Source organism: Scyliorhinus canicula, chromosome 14 (assembly GCF_902713615.1).
Source record: "Scyliorhinus canicula chromosome 14, sScyCan1.1, whole genome shotgun sequence".
NCBI lineage: Eukaryota > Metazoa > Chordata > Chondrichthyes > Carcharhiniformes > Scyliorhinidae > Scyliorhinus > Scyliorhinus canicula.
Genome location: NC_052159.1, coordinates 85067715 through 85089116, shown reverse-complemented (window position 1 = coordinate 85089116; position 21402 = coordinate 85067715). Strand labels below are relative to the sequence as shown.

At 47.5% G+C, this 21402-nt stretch overlaps 1 protein-coding gene across 1 annotated transcript in view; it reads right to left on the bottom strand.

The window, feature by feature from the left end:
* Positions 1-21150, bottom strand: part of LOC119977335 (serine protease 23-like) — a 28296-nt gene extending 7146 nt beyond the window's left edge. The window contains exon 1 of the mRNA XM_038818120.1: positions 20786-21150. The gene's annotated coding sequence lies outside the window, so the exon portion shown is untranslated. The remainder of the gene's footprint in view (positions 1-20785) is intronic.
* Positions 21151-21402: the final 252 nt, after the last annotated feature.

The window sequence follows — 21402 nt, the reverse complement described above, 5'->3', positions numbered from 1 at the left end:
CACAGGCTCAGCATCAGGCTGGGACCCAGCAGCCCTCTGACTGCTGTCTCACCTGGGGACTCCTGCCTCCATCTGGTGTGCATCATCAGTGGTACGGTGTTCACCAGATTGTGCCCTCGAAGCGGGAGAATGGACATGTGGTCAGTGGGGGGGGGGGGGGGGGGGATGGGTCAGTCAGTAAGGCAATAACAACTCACGTTTGGCAGGTCCTCCAGGTGGAGCCCGGTTGTTCCTCACCTCTGCAGCGTCCGCCAGCCTCCGCGTGGGTGACCGATCTGTCCTTGGCCACCCCAGTCACCTCTAGGGAATGTTACTTGAAGGAGTTTAGGATTCTTAAGTCCGGCACCCCTCTACTTGTCTGGGCTCTCTCCCGACGGTTATGAGAGAGCTTTTCATGAGGAAACACAGAGAGCATCGTTAGCCACATTCATGGTTCACTGTGGTGGTGGTGGATGGGAGGAGCGGGTGGCGCGTTGGTGTCTACTCACTCGTGCTGTCCGGTGTAGGTCGTTGACCTTCTTACCACACTGAAGGCCAGTTCTCCTGGTCACACTTCCCAATCTGACAGCTGGCGCCACCTCATCCCAGGCAGCACTGGCTACCTTGTGGCTAACTCTCTGGGACCCACAGGGGAACAGTACATCCCAACTGGCCTCCACCGCGTCCAGGAGCCTCCCCAGCTCAGTGTCCCTGAATCTTGGAGTCGGTCTCCTCGGCGCCATTAGTGCGAGCTGGCTGATGTTGGCTCAGCAAGTGCAGTTTAAGTGCTGCTCGACCTTGTTAGTGGGGGGGCTGCCAAGCGCGGTCCCAGTGAATCATCTGGCGAATGTTCATTTGCGACGAGAAGTCCATGAGGCCTTGTTAAGTGGGCCAATTAATGTTGAATTGCATTGCCGGCCTCGCTGGGCCGAGCGCCAGGAAGCTCGCGGCAATTCCCGCTCGCGAGCATACTTAAGAAACGTTTCTGGAGAATTGCACCCAATCCCTAAGTATGAACAAGAGTGGCTTTTGCTAGTCTTCTTGAAATGCACTTTAATGGAAAATAATCTCTCTCAACAATGTCAAAGCAAACCTGTAAATACACTGACAACTAAGATGATTATGAATGGTGTGCCAAATTTTCTTGTCATTTTCCCCAGGGAAACCCTACCCTATCCACGTAACCCAACTTGCACATGCCTGGACACTAAGGGGCCATTTAGCATGGCCAATCCGCCTAACCGGCACATCTTTGGACTGTGGGAGGAAACCGGAGCAGAGACAGGAAACCCATGCAGATACAAGGAGAACATGCAAACTCCACACTGGAATCGAATCTGGGTCCCTGGCCCTGTGAAGCAGCAATGCTAACCCCAGTGCCACCGTACTGCCCCGTGCTTTTTTCTTGGGAAGTCCTGGGCTTATTCCAAAGGACAGAGCAAATCTTCAGCAAAAACAGATACATGCCCACTATATAAACATTAATGAAGTATGAAGAGAAATCTTGGCAGTCAATCTCAATTCCTTGTTGAGATCCAGGAGCTGGCAATTTGGCCTGGTTACACCCATATCAGAGGAGGCCAAACAGTATGACACAGAAATCTATAAGACAAGCAGAAACCTGCCTGAATATGATCTCAGGATGCACTGACTGCTGTTCTCCCAACAGCTATCAGAAAGCCCAAAGCCCAGTGTCCTGTTCTATTTAACAGCTGCACTCGCTCGTTTCACTGATTTTCTAATGCACGGTCCCTTCCAAGCTGCAAGCCTACCCTGGGGGTCAGCACCAATAACTTCTGACCAGGGGTTGGATTGTCCACACACACCAGCCAGACGCGTGTTTCCTGGCGGTGCAGAGTTCGCTGGCGGCAGGATCTCTACTCCCGCCACTTGTCAATAGGATTTCCTGTTGATGCTACCCCGTGCCGCTGGGAAACCTACAGGCAGGAGAGCGCTGCCAGCGGGAACTGAGAATCCCAATTGTCAAATTCCAGCCTAGATATTAGAAATACTGATCAAATGAGCTCAGTCTAACCAAGAGTACAAATTTCAGTGAGCAATTCAAATAACAAATATTTTGCTGAAAAACAGCTGAACTATATCATGACAAATAAGTGATATTTATGCTGTTTTTGTGGTTTGCACACCTCAAAAGGAGATACGAATGATAACATCAGAATTCATGCCCGGAGAGAAACGGTTAACATTTCAGATTTTTGTTTGACTGGAGAGTTATGTACTCACTTGAAAACTGCTACAAAAGGCACAAAATGTGGGTGGAAGGGATAGAACGAACAAAAGGCAATGTCTGTATTACCGGAGAAGGTAAGAGGGATTAAATGAATAACAGAATCAGCAGCTGCTGAGTGAATAAAAACTGGAGCAGTGGTTATGATCTGAGATCACTGAACTCAAAAATGTGGAGTTCAGAAGGTGGAAAGCACTTTAACTAAAGGTGAGCTGCTGTTCCTGAGCTTCATTGGAACAATACTGGAGGCAAAAGGAGAGCACGGTCAGAGTACGATTGGGATGTAAAATTAAAATGGTAGAAGTGACAGGAAACTCAGTCACAGTTGCAGACTGAACATGGGGGGCTCAGTAAAGCAATCACCTGATCTGCATCTGGTGTCCCCGATGTTGAGGAGAGCTCATTGTGGATCGCAAATACTGATCAATGAAGCATAGGTAAATCACTGTGTCATGCAGAACAAATCCAATTTGGGAAATTACTGGCCCTGTCTAATCCCAATCACCGACATAATGATGGAAGGCTGTTACCAACAGTGCTAACAAGCAGCATTTACACAGCAATAACCTTTTCACCGATGCTCAGTTAGGGTTCCACCAGGCCCACTCAGCTCCTGATCTCATTCCAGCCTTAGAGCAAGCACGAACAAGAGTTGAGCTTGAGAGGTAAGGTGGGAGGGACTGCCCTTGACATAAATGGGCCTAACAAATTGGAGTCGATGGGAATTCAGGGGGAAACTTTCTACAGGTTAGGATCATACCTAGCACCGAGGAAGATGGTTGTTTTTGTTGGAGGTCTATCATCTCAGTCCCAGGGTGTTACTGTAAGAGTTCCTTAGGGGAATGACCTAAGCCTAACCATCTTCTGCTGCTTAATTAATGCCCTTCCTTCGATCAGGTATGAAGTGGGGATGTCCATTTACAATTACACAATGTTAACACCATTCACAACTCCACAGATGCTGTAGCAGTCTTTGTCCACATGCAGCAAGATCAGGACAATATCCAGGCTTGGGTTGACAAGCGGCAAGTAAAATTCACACCACACAATGCCAGACAATGACCATCTCCAACAAGAGAGAATCTAACCATCACCCCATGACATTCAATAACATTACCATTGCAAATGTCCTGTTATCAATATCCTGGGGGTTACAATTGACCAGAAATGGAACTGGACTAACCATATAAATACAGCAGCTACAAGAGCAGGTCAGACATGAGAATTCAGCAGTAAATAACTCACCGGATTCTCCAAAGCCTCTCCACTATCTACAAGATATATGGGGCGGCATTCTCCCCTAACCGGCGTGACGGAGGGTCCCGGAGTAGGGGAGTGGCGCCAACCACTCAGGGGTCGCGCCTCCCCAAAGGTGGGGAATTCTCCCCACCTTTGGGGGCCAGCCCCGCTCCGGAGCGGTTGCCACCAGAAGACCGGCGCAAAAGACCGGCGCCCCCGGCAGCGGGGCTTGCCGAAAGGCTTTCGCCGGTCCGCGCATGCGCCGGCAGTGACGTCAGCGACAGCTGGCCGCTGACGTCACTGCCGGCGCATGCGCGATGTGGGGTTCTCTTCCGCTTCCGCCATGGTGGAGGCCGTGGAAGAAAATAGTGCAGCCAGGGCACTGGCCCGGAGTCTGAGCCGGGGGCCCCGATCGCGGGCCAGGCCACCGTGGGGGCACCCCCCGGGGTTCGATCGCCCCCCCAGGACCCCGGGGGCCTTCTCGCGCTGCTGAGCCCGCTGTTCCAGAGGTGGTTTAAACCTCGGCGGCGGGAGAGGCCTCCCAGCGGCGGGACTTAGGCCCATCCGGGCAGGAGAATCACCGCAGGGGCCTCTCCGATCGGAGTGGCGAGATTCCGCCGCCGCCACTTCCTGGGTGGCGGAGAATCTCTGCCACGGTGGGGGCGGGATTTTAGGCGCCCCCAGGCGATTCTCCGACCCTGCTGGGGATCGGAGAATTTCGCCCATGATCAGAAGTTTGATGGAATGCCTTCCACTTGTCTGAATGATTGTTGCTCCAACAATAATTTAAGGCAAGGGGCAGGGGATTTGGCGAAGATATGAAGAAAAACGTCTTTTAATCCAGAGGGGAATTTGGAACTCACTCCCTGACAGGGTGGTAGAGGCGGGAACCCTCAACATTTAAGAAGTATTTAGATGAGCATTTGAAATACCGCCACATACAAGGCTACGGACCAAATGCTGGAAAGTGGGATTAGAGTAGATAGATGCTGGATGGCCGACACACACATAATGGGGCAAAGGGCACCTTTCCAGGTTGTTAAAACTCCTGATTCAAAAAGCACAACACCATCCCAGACAAAAGCATACCACCTAATTGCCACCCCTTCCACCTACCTTAAAATATTCAGCTCCTCCACCACTGGCACACACGGGAACACCACCACATGCAAGTTCCACTGACTAGGAACCTTCACTGCTGCTGGGTTAAAATCCTACAACTTCCTTCCTAGCAGCATTGTTGGTATATAACACCACATGGACTGTAACATTAAAGACGTCAGCTTACCACTACCTCCTTAAGGGCAATTAGGAATGGACAGTAAATGCTCCTATCCAGTGAATTCCAAATCCTAAGGGGGAAAAAAAAATGAAAAGCTGTTGCACTTCCTGCACTGGATGGAAGGTGGAAAAGAGGAGGTGCTCGGGGTGACTGAGAACTGAACCAGCCTAGAACAAAGGGAATGGTCCCTGGAATGCTGAAAGGGGCAGGAGGGGAAGTTTTAAATAGCAGCGAGTTCATGCTGGTAAGGGAGGAAATGGCAAGGCTGGAAGAAGAGGACAAGGGATCCCCTTCATGGTACTGGCAGGGAGGGCAAAGCTGTGTGAAAGAGAAGTGTGGAAATGGGATAGATGCACAGCCGAGGGCCATGCCAACCACAGTGGAGAGAATCCTCAGTTGAGGCAAAATGACATATTGGAAGCACCAATGTGATACTGGGATAATGGAATGCTGGTCATGCAAGAAGCGTGGTGGGACAAAGTAGAATCAAGTCTGTGCAAGTCTGTGGACTTATAGTAGGTTGTCTACTAATGCCTACCTCCGTGTGCGCACCAGAAACCAAGTACTGTTTCATATTAAATGAAAGGTAAAAGGGAAGGAATTTATGTCTATATAATAGAATGACAAAATAATGTACAAATCTACTCCACTATTGAATTATACTTAAGTAGAAAGAAAAATATAACACTACCACAAACTAGAATTGATCCAACATCACATCGATAATGTCGCTACGAAGAGGGATAATTTTGTTCTATGTGGGCTTGAAACTTTAGATTGTACCCCTTGCTAATTTTACCCATCTTTTAAAACAAAAAGCTCTTTTGTGAGGTAAAAATGCAATTATATAAACGCTACATGTCTCATGTCTGTTTAATTACAGATCGCATCAAATAGAGTCCAACATTGCACAATGAGATCCATCCAGACCGGCTTGAACTTTGCTATCTTTATTTACAGCAATAATTAAGCCATTTTGTGACCAGTTCTTTGATCAACACCACCCTCCAGTTCACACTGGAAATGCGGTCTGACTTGATGGCAGTTCATTACTGCATAACAAATCAGACAACATAATATATTCTTTAAAAAAAATAAATTTAGAGCACCCAATTCATTTTTTCCAATTATGGGGCAATTTAGCATGGCCAATCCACCTAGCCCAGGGGTGGGCAAACTACGGCCCGCGGGCCGCATGCGGCCCGCCAAAGGTATTTCTGCGGCCCACCAAGTCATTAAAAAAAAAAAAAAAAAAAAAAAAAATTTTTAAATTTTTTTTTTTTTTTTTTTTAATTTTTTTTTAAGGTTAATGGGGGGGCTGTTGGGTTACTTACTGGTATAGGGTGGATACGTTGACTTGAGTAGGGTGATCATTGCTCGGCACAACACGAGGGCCGAAGGGCCTGTTCTGTGCTGTACTGTTCTATGTTCTATATGAGGCGCCCAGAATCATAACCGGGTGAAGTAATTATTTTACTTAATATACTATGCGGCCCTTTGTGAATTGTGAATTTCTGAATGTGGCCCTTGCACGGAAAAGTTTGCCCACCCCTGACCTAGCCTGTACATCTTTTGGGTTGTGGGGACGAAACCCACACAAACATGGGGAGAATGTGCAAACTCCACACAGACAGTGACCCAGAGCCGGGATCAAACCTGGGACCTCGGCGCCATGAGGCAGCAGTGCTATTCATTGCGCCACCGTGCTGCCCTAAATAACATATTCTTGACAGGACAATTAATCTTTTACAGGACAAATTTAGTTTGAGCTCTGAAGCAGAGGAACATTCAATACATCACCGAAGGCGAATCCCACAGATTCATCTACTTCTGCAAGTACTTGTGATTTGGGAGGCTAACACACAAGAGAATAATACCTGTAACAATCCTTCCAGCAGTGTTTCCACTATGAGACTAAAAACAGAATGGGTGTGTGTCGAATGATTATTTTTACACAAATCCATGTGCAGCTAACCACTTAAGCCATTGGGAAAAAATATTGATGTTGTCATGGATCACTTATTAAAAGTGAATTAAGTCTGCAAAAGCAGCTTTTGATGCTGTTTATTGTAATTAAATTACAGGTTTTGGATTGAACTAATGAAACAACCCAAATGTAAACTCAATTATTCTTAGCAGCAAAAAACAAACTTAAGCTTAACTGCAGAGCAGTAAATTAAAATAGACACTTGGGGACCTCCATTTTTGAAAAGATCTGCCAACACACCAAGAAACTGGGATTTAATTATACTCATCAGCTATGTGAGAATGTCATCTTCTTTCATCCAAGCAATATTTTTCTCGTCCTGTAGATGACAGTAGTAAAGGATCTTTCTGCTTCACCTGTCAAGATGCAGATGACCATGTTCATCATCTGGGATGTTTGATAGGGCTCGGTTGGACAAGTGTGTGACTGCTAATGCCAATGCTTGGGGTCTTGTGCAAATGGGAAAGGATACAATGGACAACTAAGATTTGGACAATCTGCTGGTGGACTTCCTTGTTGCCTCTGATAGTTTACTTTTGAAGAAGGAGGTATCACCATTTTCTTTCTTATTTGGTTCCTCCAGGAGCAGTGATATTGGTGAGCTTCTCTCACAACTCGAAGTTGATATGAAAACACCCAAATGAAGCTTTCAGAATGCCCTTGAAGCATATCCTTAGACTGCATGAGAGCACACCGCAGGCTCAAGCTCACTAAAGAAGGTTTGCTTTAATAATAAGTGAGTGTCAGGCATTCTGGCAACATTACCAGCCCAACTGCATTGTGATTGGCTCAATATGATGTAGAAGCTTGGCATGCCAGCTTTGGTGAGTTTCTCAGTGGTGGTATTTTGTTCTGCTTTCTGATCTTCAGACGCTTCCAAAGACAGTTTAAGTGAAAGTGTTTGAGCTTTTAGGCATGATACTGGTGCACAGGCCAAGTTCTGCATGTGTCACGCAGATTGGGCCGGCTGATTGCTCTATAGATTTTCAGTTTGGTGGACAGATTTGCTTTGACAAATCTTCCATGTGTCATATGAACAGCTCAAGAGAGTGGGAAATCAAGATGGGTAAACATTTCCCCAGCTGATAGTTTTGGTTCATGGCCTGGAATAAGAGACATATAGAAATAGACAACATAGGCAGCTTAGAGACAGTGCTGCTGAGAAAAGTGGACATATATACACTGCTGATAGATTCTGGTCATGGACTGAAATGTTGGGCTCGAGATGGAGGTTTCCTAGAGTAGGCAACTGTTGAAAGACCAAAGTGGTTGCATGTATTGGAGAACATGTCCATGCTGCATTGCACGCCCAGATCTGAACCAGCAGCTAGTGCACAGTCATCAGCAAATAGGAAATCGCAAAGTATATCCCTGCAGACAAGTACGTCCTCAGGGTGTAAAGGAGGGGTAGCACCTTTCACAGTGGCTCAATCCGTATTTGTCTTCATCTTCACCTGTGGCTCCAACTGTTAGCATGAAACAGCAGCCACGACTCACTAAATAAATGATACCACTTATTTAAACAGGTCGGTGAGGAAGTATGCTTTCTTGCTCACTGCCTTCTGACACATTTAACACTGGCATTCACTGTTCAACAATAGGTCTTTACTTGTGGACATCTACTTACTTCACCTTGGTTTACTCTCTTTAGTAATTTTGGCTGTCCATCACCGTTGTTTGCATCGAATTTCAACTGCTATTATTTGCTCATTTACAGATTCCATCTAATCAGAACTCGATGAGCACCACAGCTTTCCTCATAGCAAGTGGTCATCACTCTCCTGCCTTTGATAGTGACCCGCTGATAGTGCCAACATAGACCCATCACCCCGGTGTGATGTAAATAGACCTTGAGGGTGGGGTTGGGGGAAAGTCGGGAAAGGGAGAAAGAGGGTGGTCGGAAAATGGCGCTATAATTGAGGGAGGGGGCAGGTGTCGAGCTGACGGACACAGTCTCACCTCATGTGAATTTGGAGACAAAAGGCCTCCCAGGTCCGGCTGCCATGTCAGATCGTTGCTGTGCATCATTGCATTTTCAGCAGCCTGAAGCACTGCTCAATGACTAGAGCTGGTGGCAGTGGGGGCCTCACTGTAATGAATCTCTGCTTCAATCTCAGGCCTCCACACTTGCATTATCAGCCATGTCCTCAGCGAGTATCCCTTGTCCCTCATGAGCCAATCCGACATCCTGTGGAGGTCCTTGACGACACCAGGGATCTCAGGGTGTCCCAGGATGTAGCTGTCATGCACACTCCCAGGATAGTGGGCACACATGTGCATGATCTGCAGGCAGTGGTCACAGAGGACCTGGACATTGAGAGAGTGGAACCCTTTTCTGTTAACATAGGCCACTCTCTGGTGCCCAATGTTAGCAGGGTGACATGCGTGCCATCAATGGCCCCTTGGACCCAGGCGATGGTGGCGAATCCTGCAGTCTGGGTACCTTGGTGGGCCTGGTCCAGGTAAAGGTGCTCCAGTCAGATTGCAATATGCCACAGGTCCCTGTTCAAACCCTGAAATGACCCAGTGGTGTAAAAAGTAAGGGCTGCCATGATCTTCATGGCCTCCTCCTCGATGGGAGTGCCATGTCCACGAGGATGTGGCACAGGTGCTGCACTGTCTCCCTGTTGAGACGCAGTCTTCTGCAGCACATTCTGTTCATCAGCTCATTGAATGACCAAGTCAAAAGAGTTCAAAGTTACATTAAAGACTTAATTGAATGCGCATCGACTCCTGGATACCCTCGCACTTTGCTCATCTCCCCTTCTGGCTTCCTCCTCAGCCGGATGGGTGGCTGTGTCTTGAGGGTGGGCCTCAGCCCCCTATACACGTGGTGCAGGTTCCAGCCTGCATTGGCCTTGATGCCTACTGCAACATCTACCCAACTCAGCTGCTACTCAACTCCAACAATCATCTTTGAATCTGGAACGATTTGGAGAAAGGGAGAGACCAGTAATCAGTTAGTTCTTTCATCCTGGGACCCTCAAATCCCCCAAGCCTTCGCCACCCTTACCATGACTAATCCCACCTTCCCTCAGAATGTTGTCCAGCGAGCCAATTGTGCTTGCAAATCTTTGCTCTGCACACTCACTCCTGGCCAGATCAGGAGCCCAGACCTCTGCCAGGAACATGAGGGAGGTCATGCTCAGTTGTCATCTGCTCATCCAGATAATTACCCTTTGGCTGTGAGAGGGTCCTCAGCGGTGAATCCCTGCTCTTTACTGTTTGATTGTTGGCAGCTGCCTCTATGGTGCTGAAGCTCCTGGAGTACAGGCAAACTGTTCAGGCATCAAATGTTGCAGGACATCCAGCCCACAAATAGTCATCTCAGCCAGGTCAGCTATTCTTTTATGGAGGCACTTGAGAGTTCAGCGACTGAAGTGCTTTCGCAATTCACAAGGCTATCCCTCCTTTGAGATAATCTTCAGCTATCAAACTAGAGGCCGCTCACAGTCAAAGAGGTGTGAAGGGGGGGGGGGGGGGGGGGGGGGGGGTCGGAGAGCGCTCTCTGGTCCCTCCCTTCCTCCCCCTTCTTCCATGTCTCTCCCTGATACTCCCCTGGGTTCCTTCCTTGCCTTCTCCCCCCACCCGCCTCCCCTTGTTCCTCTCTGCTTTGTGAAATGAAAATCGCTATTGTCACGAGTAGGCTTCAATGAAGCTACTGTGAAAAGCCCCTAGTCGCCACATTCGCCTGTCCGGGGAGGCTGGTACGGGAATCGAACCGTGCTGATGGCCTGCTTTGCTGTCTGCCTTCATCGGTCCCCCTCCCCCCTAGTCACTATTGGCTTTGAACAGGCTGATGTGGAAGCCCTTGTCTGACCCGCAGATGGTGTATTTGATCTTCTCCAGATGGAGAAATTCCGACAGATCTGCCAGCCAGCCTGCAGCTGGTGCTGCTGCTGATTGCCAGCCGAGCAGGATTCTCGGGCGTGCGATTAAGGAAGCAAAAGCCAGGGCAATGGCCCTCTATCCAATATTTAGTTCTGGTTGGTCCAAAACCCTGAAAACTGCCACCCTCATCCCCAAACCCTTGGACATTGCCTTGAAGAAGGCTGTCCAGAACCCGACAAGTCTGGGGTAGGCCCAGAACTTATGGGCGTGGCTGGTTGGGCCTCCCTGGCACCATTCACATTTATCTTCCACCTCCGGGAACAACATGTTCATTTGGGTTCTGGTTAGGTGCGCTCTGTGCACTACTTTAAACTGCATGAGACAAAGCCTTGCACAAGAGGTGGAGTTGGCTCTACTTTGTGCTTCGCTCCACCCCACTTCCATCCCGAGTTCGTCCTCCCATTTCTGCCTAGCTCTGTCCAATGTTGTTCTTGCCCTTACCAGCAGTCATCCATAGGTGTCCCCAGTTTCCCTTCTCCCTACTGTCCGTGCCCAGCAGTTCCTCCAGTAAAGTGGCTCTTGGGGCCCTAGGGTATCCCGTCGTCTCCTTGCAGAGAAAGTGGTTGATTTGTAGGTGCCAGGGCTCCTGTCATTTCGGTAGCTCTAGCTCTTCCGTCTAGGATTGTGAGTCTGTCCCCTATGTAAAAGTCCCTGACTGCTGGTGTCCCCCATCCCGTCTACACTTCTTAAAGATGGCTTAGCATAACTGGTGGGAATTCGTGGTTGCCACAAATGGAGAACATCCCGGTTAAACCGAAATGTTGCCTCATTTGGTTCCATGTCATCAATATGGCTACTGGGCACTTGTAGGGTCATTCCCTTATCATAGATTATCATAGAATTTACAGTGCAGACGGAGGCCATTCGGCCCATCGAGTCTGCACCAGCTCTTGGAAAGAGCACCCTACCCAAGGTCAACACCTCCACCCTATCCCCATAACCCAGTATCCCCACCCAACATTAAGGGCAATTTTGGACACTATGGGCAATTTATCATGGCCAATCCACCTACCCTGCAGAGCTTTGGACTGTGGGAGGAAACCGGAGCACCCGGAGGAAACCCACGCACACACGAGGAGGATGTGCAGACTCCGCACAGACAGTGACCCAAGCCGGAATCGTACCTGGGGCCCTGGAGCTGTGAAGCATTTGTGCTATCCACAATGCTACCGTGCTGCCCCTTGCAGGAGGACTCCTCCAGCTTCACTCATTCTGTGTTCGGTTCTCGTATCCATCCCGCCACCCTCTGAGCTGGGACTACCCAGTGGTAATATTGCAGGTTCAGAAGGGCTCAGGCACCCATGTTTCTTCTCCTTTGCATTGTAGACTTGGGAATCCCAAACGCCATGATCATTTTGTCTATCCATCTGAAAAAGGCCTTGTGGATGAAAATCAATATGAATCTGAACATGAAGAGGAGCCTTGGCAGCACATTCACCTTGGTCGCCTGCACCCTCCTCACCACGGAAAGCGGGAGTGCATCCCAAATTTGCAGGTCCTTTTTAACTTCCTCCGCCAGACTGGTCAGATTCCACTTGTGGATCCGTGTCCAGTCATGAGCTATCTGGATCCCCAGGTAGCGTAATTTGCTTTGGGCTAGTTTGAATGATAGACCCTCCAACTCTGCCCCTCCCCTTCTCAGGTTCATCGGGAATGCCTCGCTCTTGTCCAGGTTGAGTTTGTAGCCCGGGAAGGCCCTAAACTCTTCCAGGAGCTTCATGATAACTTTCAGGCCACCTGTGGGTGGAAGATGTAGAGGAGCAGTTCATCCTTAGAGTGAGACTCTGTGTTCTCTGCCTCCTCTTCGGCTGCTCTTCCAGATGCCCTTCAGCCTTTCGTGTCTCGCAGATGGATCGCCAGGGGTTCGATTGCCAGAGCGAACAAGAGCAGGGACAGTGGGCATCCCTGCCTTGTGCCTCTGTGCAGCTGGAAGCATTCAGAGCTGTTAGTGTTGGTCTGAACGCTCGCCTTGGCAGCACTGTACAGGAGTTTCACACACAAGGTGAACCCCGTCCCTGACCCAAACCATTCCACTACGTCAATGACTCTGTAAAAGGCCTGTTCTGTATCCAGGTACGCCACGGCTCCCCTTGCTATCATACTTCCTGCACTGGCTAACCTTGCTAGTGTGGTGGTCCCCTCCCAGGGGTTCTCTTACCCCTGTCACATGCCCGCTGACTGTCCGCACCCTCTGCATATGCCTCCCCTCACCTGCGTTCAGCTGCCCTCGCCCTTCCCTGTGACCCGGTCTGATCAAAGCAAGGCAGCATAGTCCCACGCAGATATACCATGTGTCCATCAAGTTTCTTTTCCTCTCTCTTTCCTCTTCTGCTTGGCCTTCATCACTGCCTCGCCTGCCCTTTCGACTGAACAAACCCGTCTGCCTCTGCCCGGGTGTTGAAGGAATGTACCTTGTTCTGGAACGTGACCCAGAGCCTGGCTGGGAACAGCATTCCAAAGTTTACCCCGTAGGGCCGATTGTGCCTGATTAAATTCGGCCCTGCATTTGCCAAGTCCGCCCCAATGTCTTGACAGACCCGGATTTTGTATCCTTCCCAGCTACTGTGTTCGTCAGTCTCACCCACCTCAGGATCCTCTCACAATCCAGGTATCAATGTAATTTTGCAATAAATCGTCCTTGGGCTTTGGCCAGAGCGACCAGTGCGTGCTGTCGAACGCCGGGGAATTGGGGAAGTTGTCCCTCCCGACTAGGTTGCCAGCATTTGGGCCATGTAGCCAGTCGGGTCTGTACTCTCGATCCCCTCTGGCAGGCCCATAATTCGAATGTTCTGGCATCAGGGCCTGTTCTCCTGGTCCTGAACTTTCCGCTTCATGCTCCCGTGGGTTGCCACCAACCTTTCGATTTCAGTCTCCAGGGCGACAGTCCTGTCGGTCTGGTCCATCAACGCCGTCTCCAGCTCCTGGATCATTTTTCCTGTGCCTCTACCTTCTTCCCCAGTCCATCGATCGTTGTTTGCCTGGCGACCAACGCCCCTGTAACTGCCACTTTTACCACTACCTGGATTTCCACCTTTATCGCCTCTCTCATAAGGGCCACTTCCTTCATAAGGAATGCCTTCTACCCATCTCCAGGAGGTGGGGGGAGATCTCTGCTCCGATCGTCGTTCTCCCTATCTCCTGGGTGGCTGGGGCCCCCTTGCCTCGTGGGTCTGCCAACTCGTTTCCTTTTCCTTCGCACCGGTTGTCCCTTTGGCCTCTCAAGTTCCCATTTGCTGGCATGCTGGCTCTGTTCCTTCCCTTGTTCGATTGAGGGTGTGATGCTGTTGAATGTGATGCTGTTGAATGTTTGGGGTAGATCCGCGTAAAAGTAACTATTTGGTCACATTCTGGAGGAGAGCCACCTGATGTGCATCTGCTCAGCACATCACTGTCACCGGAAGTCTGTTCTCACCCCTTCTAGGTGAGATCCTGATCACACCATTGGGAGTGGGCCGGGAGAATGGCAAACTGTGCGAATCCCTTTTTGGCCTCTCCTGCTATTCACCCGACGTAATGGGACGGGTGTTGGGTGCAACAAGGTGGTAAAATCACACCCTCTGTCTCTAGGAGAGTGAGTGGGATGACATGCTGCATTTGTCGAAAGTTTGAATTTCTAGGTACTTCAGCGGGGATTACAATACCTCAACTGGATGTAGATTTCTGATGCTGCAGCGACTACAGGAACAGAGAGGATACCTGGGAAAACTGCCCCCTCAGTCTCACATTATTACCGGAGGTCCTAATGTGGGATGTGAAGGACTGCAGTAGGGTGAGCTCCCCCCACCCACCCCAGACAGAGGCGGGGGGAGGACAGCCTTCACAACCAAGCAGATGACAATGGAAGTGGCTAAGGAAGTCTGCACCAGTACTGTGCTTCCTCCGGCCTGGAGACAGAACACCAAGAAGATCTAGGTCTATTATTATTATTATTATTATTAGGAAGGGCAAGCAGCATAGGTTTCAAATGCCAAACCCCACACTCTGGATTTCCCCAACATTCTCCTGCACAACACTCCTACAAACAGATTTTGCCACTCCACACTTTCCTCTATCTTCATTCCGAACCCCTTAACCTATTGCCCTCTCACACCCTTGTCTCAGTCACACCTCACAAATGTTGTCCTTCTCTCCTCTCCACAAAAGCCATGACAAACACTCAACTATTCGTTTTGTAAGGGCAACGTAGAGTCCACACCAAGTTTGGTCAAATCAAACAAAGTTACTTTATTTTACAATTTACTATTATATACAGCTCCAGTTGTTCCCTACTGAGTCTTCTCTCGAGCCAGTGCCTAAACAGGCTGGCTTTTTACATGGTACAACCATACATTGTTAAGAGGTCCCCGCCCCCTTAATGAGGGAGCTCGTATTCTGCAAAGGCCACGGGGACATTAGTTGTCCCTAGCCCATAGGCTTCTTGCGGGTTATAACAATCTGCTTTCGCTCTTTGGAGAAGAGAGCATGTAATCTTGGGCGTCACTATTAGCAACAGGCAATGAATGTCCACCTGGCCCACTGAAGAGAAGGCCTTGTTTAGGATATTGCAGATATCAGCAAAAACTTACCATGAGAACCTGAGCCAATGGCACTGAGACATAACAACAGAGGTGAAAACTCTGCCTCGAGATCCTTTTTTAGGAATTTTGCCACCTTCCAGCTGGATTTTGGTGTCCATCCCCTCTGTGCACTGCAAGGGCATGTGACTGAGAACACAGTTAGCATTGCTGTTGGTGGACTTACTTCTTGTTCCTCCTTAAGAGGTGTGGGGAAGATATCCAAAAGCTGTTCCTCTGCTGTGGTGAAATTTGGCAGCAGGAACGTGTAGCTGAAGATGAGTGAATTGCTAAACAGATGAAGCACCTTCCAACAAGTTAATAATTACCAGTCAAGCAGTAAAAGCATTCTCTCAGAGAAGTGCTTTGAAAGGTAGCTTCACACCTGGCAATGGCTGGAGCTCTTCAGTCTCAGTGAAGAAGCTCTCACCACTGTACACTCACCTTGGTGATTTAAGTCCGGAAACAGTTTCCCTGGCCATTGATGCTAGAATTAGGGTTAAAACAGTACTTAATTAACCATTATATTAAATTAAATGCCTCAGCTAACAGATGCACACCTTCAAACTTGTCCAATGAAACCCAGATGTGCATGGGATGGTTTTGAAATTCTGACCCGCCATTACATTTAGGGGTTTTAACTCCCTGCATACACCGAACCCACCTCCCCTTGCCAGGAAAAACTCCCCTCTTGTGCTACCAAATGATTATTATACTCATCAAGGCTCCTCAGACAGCACCTTCCACACCTATCTTGTTTCGAAGGACAAGGGCAGTAGACACATGGGGAACACCTCCACCTGCAAGTCCTCCTCAAACTACTCACCACTCGGACTGCCGATGGGTCAAATGTGCTGGAATTCCCTCGAACAGCATTGCGGATGCACCTACTCCACATGGACTGCAGCGGTTCAAGAAGGCAACTCACAGCACCTTTATAAGGGCAATTAGGGGATGGGCATAAATGCTGGCCTCGCCAGCAATGCCCACATCCCATAAATGAATGAATAAAAAACAATCCTGAAATAAACTCCTGATATCTTATCCTAAATACTTAAAAGTAAAATCATTTTAAGTACTGGAAAATGCATTTTTTCATAGCTTATAAAAAAAAATTCCTATCTGGTCATGCCAAGTATGTTGGTATGTATTACAGTTACCTTCCTTAATAACCCCCGATTGCCTTCCTCGAAAACCCGAGTTGCACAATTGACATTACAAGAAGTGATTCATGGTTTCCTCTCTACATTTCAAGTAAATATTTCAATTAAATCACCCGAGACATCAGGCACAAATGGCTTATTACTTGGATCACAATATTTAAGCTGTTATCAGAATAGAATGATCATCTACTTGTGAAACCACTCAAACATCTGGTGTGGCTTGTAGCTTTACTTTTTTTTTTCATTGTAAAACTTTTTTGATATTTTATTAATCATAATATTGTATAGACTAATGTTGAATGTAAGAACAAAGGGTATATTTTAAGTGTTACATCAATAAAGTGCCCAATGAATTAAAAGCTTATATAGTACATGCTTAAGGTGTCCAACCATTCATTAAAGAACAGTTTTCTGCCACCACTCCCATTCGCCACTTCAATCTTCTCCAATAGTAGTGTTCTATTCGGTTCACTATTGCCCTTCAGGGAGAAAATCTGCTGTCCTTCCCTTACTGGGTCTGGCCTATATGTGACCCTTGATCCACAGCAATATGGTTGACTCTGTACTGCCCTATTTAACAAGACAGTGTTACACTGTTGGAGATACTAACATTCAAATGTTTACCCATTCAGGTGGACGTGAAGGATTCCACGGCTGCATGGAGAATTTCTTGATTTCCTGAATCTTCCCTGAACTGACACCTCTAAAAATTGTAATAACTTTTTTTTAATTTTGCATGAGTTTACCACATTACTGAACAAAGGAAAATACTTCATCTTTTTTTCTATGCATTACTTTTAAGCAATCCCCAAAGGCATTTATAAATAACTGTTTCCTGAAATCATTAAAATAAAGAACTCTGATAAACAGAATGTGGAAGTGCCCACTAAAAATATATCCGGGATAAAGCTGAACTTTTATCTTTTCTTTTATTAAAGTGTTAGATTTCTACTGCAAAACAAATGGATTCTTTTGGAATATTTGCGGTTAAGTTTGAATTCATAATTATAAAATTTCAATCTATAAACATCAAATTCTTACAGTTTCAAACTCCTCTCTTTAAAATGCTTCAGAGCTGCGGATTCATTTGTTTACCAGAAATCTCATTCTTTAAGGGTTATGCTGAAAGGTTAACATCAATCCCACAGCAGTCGAGTTTGTTTTTGTTAAATGCAAGTTTCACATCCTGTTACCATCACAAAGGGGATGTCAACACAATCTCATCCAATAGCATTTCACAGGGACTGTCAACACTTTGCGACCTGGTCAGTGGACTAGGGGACGTTGATTGATGTGCAGCTGGTCTTCATGACTTCTAGTCCAGTGACTAAAGCAATACAGGCCAGGCCCAGCTCTCTTAACATACTCCAGCAGCAATGGTTCAGAATGCTATCTATTTATTTTGTAGACAGGAACCTTTCCGAAAACATGAGTTCCCATCCACAACATACTGAGTCTGAAATTTCAACCATTAGCACTGTGAGCATACAGGGAGGACAGCAGGATCTGACTACTGCATTAGCACATGATTCACATTAGAGTGGAGAAATGGACAGCATAGGGAAGGGTTAATGGATGGCAGTGAAAAGCATGGGACCAGACTGGGTGACAGCAAAAGGAGGGAGTGTTGATAACAAGGAAAAGGACTGAAGCTGTTCTTGGAGAAAAGAAGGTATGGTGCCACAATGGTTAGTACTTCTGCCTCACAGCTCCAAGGTCCTAGATTCAATTCCGGCCTCGGCTGACTGTGTGGAGTTTTCACTTTCTCCCAGTGCCTGTGTGGGTTTTCTCCAAGTCAGGTTTCCTTCCACAGTCTAAAGATGTGCAGATTAGGTGGACTGGCCAGGTTAAATTGCCCATTAGTGTCCAAAAAGGTTAGGTGGGGTTACTGGGCTATGGGGCATGGACTTAAGTAGGGTGCTCTTTGAAGGGCCGGTGTAGACTCAATGGGCTGAATGGCCTCCTTCTGCAGTGTTGATTCTATGATAAGGAGGGAGAAGTTCAAAATGGTGCTTTATAATTGGGAGATAGGAGCAGAGAGGGGCAAGAACGAGAATGAACTCAGGGGGCAGAGCAGGGGATATGAGTTTGAATAGATAGAGTGGAATACGAGTATCAGCTCAAGTGGATTGGAGAATGCCACGCTGAACTGACGAGAGAGGGGAAGAACAATGCCTGTACAAACCAAATCGGCTCAAACCGAGTGGGCTGAGAGAGGCCATGAAAAGAAGGGAAATTGGATGGCTGGAATGTATCTGTGAAGATTGTCAGGAGGGGACAGAGAGTACCTTGGTGAATGGAGGATGTTAGAGCAGGGTGCAGGAGAGGGCAATTAAAGTTCTGAGTCAGTGACAGTCTGGTTGGACGACCAACGGTATTTCTCTTTTACAGTTAAAAAATTATTCAATTGACACCGTCCGTGTGGAGTTCGCACATTCTCCCTATGTTTGCGTGGGTTTCGCCCCCACAGCCCAAAGATGTGCAGGCTAGGTGGATTGGCCACGCTAAATTGCCCCTTAATTGGAAAAAAAATGAATTGGGTACTCTAAATTTATAAAAAAAGAAAGAAAATTTATTAAATTGCAAAGTGTAACGGTACTTACTTACGAATTTATATAATGTATTATTTTAATGTAAAACTACCAATGCTTTCAATGTGTTCTCCAAGAAATCCCTCAATTCCCTGCCTCTATCATTTGGATTTTATTATTAGCCTGTTACATAGATTACATAGAACATACAGTGCAGAAGGAGGCCATTCGGCCCATCAAGTCTGCACCGACCCACCCAAGCCCCCACTTCCACCCCATCCCCATAACCCAACAACCCCACCTATGTTATGAACCTTGTTTTTAAATTGCTCTAATATTTGAAGAAGAGCTTCATAAATATTTCACTTCAGTTACAAGTTGGTATAATCATGATTTCACATGTCAGGGGCTTTTGTGTGTTATCAGCTTTTTTGAGGCTGTGTCAACCTGTTTGAAGTGGTGGGTCAGTTTTTGCTAATATTCTGGGTTGACAAGGAGTTTGTTGAACATCTTGGCTTTACCATCTGCCACCAGGTGGCGCAGTGGTTAGCACTGCTGCCTCACAGCACCAGGGACCCAGGTTCATTTTCTGCCTTGGGTGACTGTGGAGTTTGCACATTCTCCCTGTGTCTGCGTGGGTTTCCCCCAGGTACTCCAGTTTCCTCCCACAGTCCAAGATGTTCAGGTTAGGTGGATTGTGGTTACAGGGTGGGGGAATTGGGCCTTGGGCTGAGATAGGGTCTTTTGAAGTTTTGGTGCAGACTTGATAGGCCGAATGGCCTCTTTCTGCAGTGTATGGATTCTAGTCCCATGCTCTGCAGCTCAGCAAATATACCAAGTATAAATCCATTTTCCTTTTGAAAGTTACTGTTGAATTGTCTCCACCATCCTACCGGCCACAACATCTAAGATAATAATTCAAATTGTAAATAAAAATCCCCCTGGCCTTTTTTGGACATTTATAAATCTGTGTCCTTGGGTTACCAACCCATTGCCAGTGGAAACTGTTTCTCCCTATCTAAACTAGCAAAACTCTTCATAACTTTGAAAAGTTCTGGTTAAAATGTCGAAAACATCCTCTATAGGAGAACAATCCATGTTGCCACTTGAGGCGAGAGGCAGTGGAAATAGTGATGGCAATTTATGACATACTGTACTATATACAAGCAGAGACTGGTCTGATCTGGTCTTGGCTGAGCCCAGATCCAGGTGGCGGGATGCCTGACGCCCAGGAAGACTGGGTAACCACAACAAAACAACCTCTGAATCACTGATCTCAGGACCAGAATCTGCAATCAGCCAGGGCCGGGGGAATCTCCGAAAGTGACAACAGGGTTACCAAAATGTTCTGTGGTTCTGAACAATTACACTACACTGTCACTAGGACAAATGCAAAAAGGAAGTCATTATCCTGAAGTGATATGAAAAGAAATATTCTGAAAGCTGAACAAAATATGACTGGGAAATTAAAATTGCAGTGACGGAGCAGCTGGAGCGGTCACATCCTAATCTCCGCGCTCGAGTGTTTACTCTCATTCCCATTCCTCGGGGGAAGCCGATTCTCCTCAGCGGGCGACTTCCACTCATCCCTGGCAGGTTAGGTGCAGCATTTCCCCAGGCGGGCAGGGAATGAACCCAGACCCTCACTGACAGATTACACTCAGGCAGGAGCTGAAAGCATCTACATCTTCAAACTGCCAAAAAAAAAGTCAATATTTGCCCATCAGGTCATTGTTTTATTGCCAATTAAGGAATTCTCCTGACTTATTTTAATACAAACTTTTTTTTGACTGTAAAGTCAACGATGGTTTAGAAAGTTGTTGATACCGCAACTGTAACGCGCGGCTCGTAACAAACTATCAATTGCGAGAAGTAAAAGAAGCAAACACAAAACCTGATACAAATAGCTTACCTCGCCTTTGCCAGAGCTCAATCGCACTTGTGTCACAATTGACCAGTGAGGCAGCTTTTGTTCAGACCCCGGCAGGTGCACAGACTTTCATTCTGTGCTCTCGTCTCCTTTGAGATTTGTTGCCGGGATGTTCAGCTCTTTTTATACAATTGGGGGATATGGGCTTTATTTTCTCCCATCAAAATATGAATTGGACTGTTTGATTCACCCCTCGGAGGGAGGTTTGGTTTTCGTGTAGTTGCGAGAAGTGCTCCGCACGGCTGCTTTCGCCTCTCTTTAGCCGCTGCTCTCCAACACTCGGCACAAGTTTGCTGGGAAAGTTTCTTTTCCTGAACTTTCTCCCTCGCCCTGTTGTTTGGCTATCACGTGGCTCCAGGAGACGCCCGACGCTCGCATCGCCCCCCCCCCCCCCCCCCCCCCCCCCCCCCCCCCCCCCATCTGTGAATTATTGTAGCCTTTCTAAGAGAGGGGGACTCTCAGTAAAATAACTACAATTTAGCAGTGTTTGTTTAGTCAATTTCCAGCACTTGGATCATCCCAAGTTATTTGCAAGTCAAGTTAAAATGCATTTTAATAATATTGCCCTCATCCCTCGCCAGTTTGACGGGAGCCCCTGA